This window comes from Rhamphochromis longiceps, linkage group LG11 (genome assembly GCF_057381845.1).
Source record: "Rhamphochromis longiceps isolate RC_006_pf linkage group LG11, R_longiceps_female_GT1.1, whole genome shotgun sequence".
NCBI classification, from domain to species: Eukaryota; Metazoa; Chordata; class Actinopteri; order Cichliformes; family Cichlidae; genus Rhamphochromis; species Rhamphochromis longiceps.
The window spans coordinates 12109076-12113889 of NC_140567.1; positions in this window are offsets into that span (position 1 = coordinate 12109076).

Here is a 4814-nt window from a genome sequence, read left to right on the forward strand (position 1 = left end):
GCCTTGCCTCTACAGATGAAGTGAGTATGGAGATTAGCAGCCTTCCCTTACAGCTTTAGTGGCTAATACCTGATTAGGGCCCAGAGTCAGCCAATTGTCTCAATGCTGGCTATCAATACCACCACTGGCTCTAGAGGGAGGGTGGGGGGTGGTTGGATTGAGTAGAGGATGGGGGGATGGAGTAGTAGTGTTGGTAATATTGGGGAGAGAGGGTTGGGATAAAGGTTGATTCCGTAATGGATACTCATTTTATCCCACCCCACTAAGAAGATTAGGCCTTGGGGTGTCATATTAGCTGTGCTCTCTGGGCCTTTGGTGGTCCATGCAGCTGGTTCTCCTTTCCTATTTTCTCCTTCCACTGCTTTCCTGTTGTGGAATATTCTCTTGCATTACACAGTACTACTGGATCATGAAAACTGAGTGTTAAATATCCCACTTTCCCTTTTCAAAAAGAAAAAAAAGACCAGGACTGATCTAGTGTAATGCTTAACATCTGCTTCAAGTTAGAGAAAACTCCTATCATCTTTTGAGGACTCAGCTGCACCATGCATACTTTTAAATAAGGGATTGGAAGACATTTGATGTATGAGGTGAGATACACTGCAAGTGCATTTTGCAAAAAAGAAAAAGAACAAAAAGAAACATAACAAATCTGATGCCACTTGCTGAAAATGAGACAACTCTTTGTTCATTCTATCTTGCTATTCATCTGAGATGTAAATTATGTTTAGGGAATGTTGCGTCTTAACTAATTAAGGCCTTATCATTAATTCAAGATCAACACCATCTTAAGTTTTGTGTTACATCATGAGTAAAGAGTTGTGAGACATAGCTGGCAAAGAGGCCAAACAGGAGGCCATGAAAGTTTAAAAAAATGTGTTTAAACATCTTCTTGACTGTTACTTTGTCTCTGTCTTGCCTTCTACATTGCTCTCTTTAAGTCATTGAGCTTAACAATGACAAAGCAGAGGCATCTGTGAACAATAAGCTTTGCCAGTTACAACACTGGAGACAAGTAAATGGCTCTTTCCTCTGTTAGTTGGGTTTAAAGTTATGCTCCAACTGGTGAGGTGAGTGGTTATTAGTACAGTGGACAGCTACCAAAAACAGGTATAATGGAAATGCTATATAGTACATGAATTATTTAAGCATGTATAACATTTTATTCTAAGTATCATACTCTACAGAAGAGGACCTTAGGTGTCAATCAAGTTCGCCTATTTAACAAACAGTAGTTAAAATGCAGTTACGTGTAAAACTGATATATGATAGCTATGGAGTTGTGCTCCATTACCCACTATAACTGCATGGGAAAAAAAGTCAAATACAGGGTGGTGTATTGGGGGACATGGTGTAGAGACAAAGAATTAGAAAGATGTGCGGTTTAAGGACAAGCTCATTTGTCTCAAATGCATCATTGTTCTAAGAGCTGCATTGTCTTCCAAGTATACTCTACTATTTAGAATCTTTTACTCTTTGTTCCACACACACGCAGATTAAAGGTGTTGAGCTATGGCGTGTGTGTGTGTGTGTGTGTGTGTGTGTGTGTGTGTGTGTGTGTGTGTGTGTGTGTGTGTGTGTGTGTGTGTAAGGAGCAGTCTAGACTACATGCTTGCATGACTGTGTGCATATGGCTTATTATTGTTGTGCAGAAACTCCAACCGGGAAATTTTAAAAATAATAATAGGTAGAGATTTGCTTTGTGTGTACACTATTTTGTTTAGGCCTGTTGGACTTAAAAGATGCAAATGACTAATCCGTCATTACCTAAGATCTTTATCTCAAAATTGCTAGTCAAAGCCGCCATTTGTCTTCTTTAGCTACCTGCTAGCTAGCTGAATTACTGGATGCATGAGATTAATTGTGTGAACTTATTTGTTGAAGTGCTGTGTTGTCTCCTTCCTCAAGAGGTGTGGTTGCTGTGTTGTTGGTGGTGATGGTTGTGACATATGTTGGGGAAAATAAGTATTTGAGCCCATGATGAATTTGTAATCTTGCTTACTATTGCAAAAACGGTAATTAGATTACTGTTACTTTCCCGTAGGAACGCTGCGTTACTGCGTTACTAAAACCGTGATTTTTTGCGAGAATGTCTCACGACAGTGACGTAAGCGAGTGCGCCGTTAGAGACAACAGCTGTGTGCAGATCAACAATGGATCACATATCGATTGTGGGAGAGAGTATGAGCGTGCAGCATTTAAAGCGTGGAAGCACTGACCTTACTTTGAGTTTGATTCCATAAAAAGTGACAAAAACATTAGCGTCCATCGTGCGTGGGAAGAAAACTTCTTTTTACAGCGAAAAAAACCCCTAAACTTCCGCGCAAGCACCGAGTGCGCTATGACATAATGGGAAACTCACAGAGAAACTGGCGGATTCTTCAACTGACCGCGGCACACCTGCACCAGGGTAACCCTCCGCCTACCGCAGTCCTGCTTTACAGGTGAAAATAGAGCAACAGGACCGCTGAGTCTTTGACTTTATTTATTTTCTGCTGTGTTTTACTTGCATCTATTTGAAAGACTGAGTGTACCCATATGGAAAAGATATATATAAATCTTATAAAGTTTGTATCTGTCTTGTGTGAAACTTGTATGAAAAGCATATAAGAGTGAAAACAGATATAAGATCCCTTGAAAAATTATATAATGAAACTTGTATGTTTTGGATACTTACTAAAACAATGTATGAAAGTAATGCGAAAGTGGCCACTTTCATGAGTAAATCATGTAAGCCTTATATGATTTACTCATGAAAGTGGCCACTTTCATGAGTAAATCATGTAAGCCTTATATGATTTACTCATGAAAGTGGCCACTTTCATGAGTAATCACATATAAGTTTTTACTATTTCTTTTCCGTATGGGTAAACACAAAAAATATTTTATTTTATGTGCTGGAATGTGTAGAAAATAGGTTTAAAGGTTAAACTAATTCATTCAAGTCAGAGAATGTTGCATATAATTAAATTTTTGCTTGATGCATAAAGTTTAAAGATTAAAACTAATAAAACAAGTTTAAAAAAGAGACTTTTCCATTTGATTACATTTTGTATGATGGATTATGTAAAAAAAGTAGAATTGGGCTGAAAGATCTATCGCTTTATCACCTCTTCAGGTTGTAAATCGTGTTTTTAAAAAGTAACTAAATAACTAAGTAATTAATTACTTTTGAAAATAAGTAATCAGTAAAGTAACGGGATTACTTTTTGGGGAAGTAATCAGTAATTAGTTACTGATTACTTTTTTCAAGTAACTTGACCAACACTGGTGAGGAGCTTGTTAATGGTCTAAAGACAGTTGGGACCAGAGTCACCAAGAACAGAATTGGTAAGCTGTGATACCATTAAAACCATGCATCGCCCATAAGGTCCACCTCCCTAAGAAAGCACATGTAGAGGCCAGTGAACATGAAAATGATTCATTGAAGGCTTGGGAGAAAGCACTATGGTGACACAAAACCAAATCAAGGTCTTTGGCATGAACTCTCACCCACCATGTTTGGAGGAAGAGAAATGCTGAATATGACCAAAAGAACACCATACCCACAGTTGAGCACAGAAGTGGAAGCATGTGCTTTAGGACTATACCTTTTAGGCTGTACTAAGGGTATATGATTGCTTCACTGCATTGAGCCATTGGCTGTATCTCGGGAGGTAGAGCGGGTCATCTACTAATTTGAAGGTTGGCGTATTGATATCTGGCTTCTCCAGTCTGCAAGCCAAACATTCTTAGACAAGATACTAACTCCAAGTTGCTATCCGATGAGTATGAATGTGTGAATGTTAGATAGAAAGCACTTCTGCTTGTATGAATAGGTGTGAATGGGTGATTGAGGCATCTTGTATGATGTGCTTTGAGTGGTCTTGGAGAGTAGAAAGGTACTATATGAAAATCACTCCCTTTACCATTTACAATGCTCTTGGATGAGAACCTCCTTCCCTCAGCCAGAACACTGATGATATGTCAGGGATGCATCTTCCATTATTATATGCTTGATAAGACGAAGGCTAAATAAGAAGTTCATTAAGATCATGGAGTGGCCGAGCCAGTCAATGGTAGATATTCTGTCTAAAATAAAACTACCATAAAAGTTAGATAACTGATCCATTTTTATTTTTATATATTTAGGACTTTACATGTTAGATTTTGATGTCTGTAGAATCACCTTTAATGGCAAAATCCTGAAGTGATAATTTTCTGCATGACATTGTCAGTCTCTCATGCTGTTGTTGACTATTTTTGCAAGTTGCTTCAGTTCATTGAGGTTTGTAGCACAGCTACATAAGGTTGCCACTGTGGCATTTTTATCTGGCTGAGATCTGGACTTTGACTGGTCCATTTAACATCATGATTCTTTCTTTTACAACCATTCTGTGGTAGATTTGCTGCTGTGTCTGGGATGATTTTTCTGTTGCACGACCCCATTTTGGCCTAGTTTTAGCTGTCAGGCAGATGGCCTCACATTTGACTGTAGAATAGTCTAGAACTCCAGAACTTAAGCTGTGCTGCCATGTTCTTTTTAAAGAGAAGATGTTTTCTTATGGCAACCTTTCTTATTAATGTCATAATTTTTCAGTCTTTTCTTAACTGTACTGCCATAAATTTTATCACTTAACTTGCTAATTAAGCTCTTTAGATGATGAGATTTGTAAACATATGGACCATCTGAAAAGGCCCGTGTGAAATATTTCCCACTTGCTTTCTATTAGACAGCAAGAATCAACGTTAGTGACTCAAAAGCAAATTGTATGGGAATCAGCAATAAAATTATGAACTTTTTCTGTTGAATCCTGACATTTTATTTTATGGTA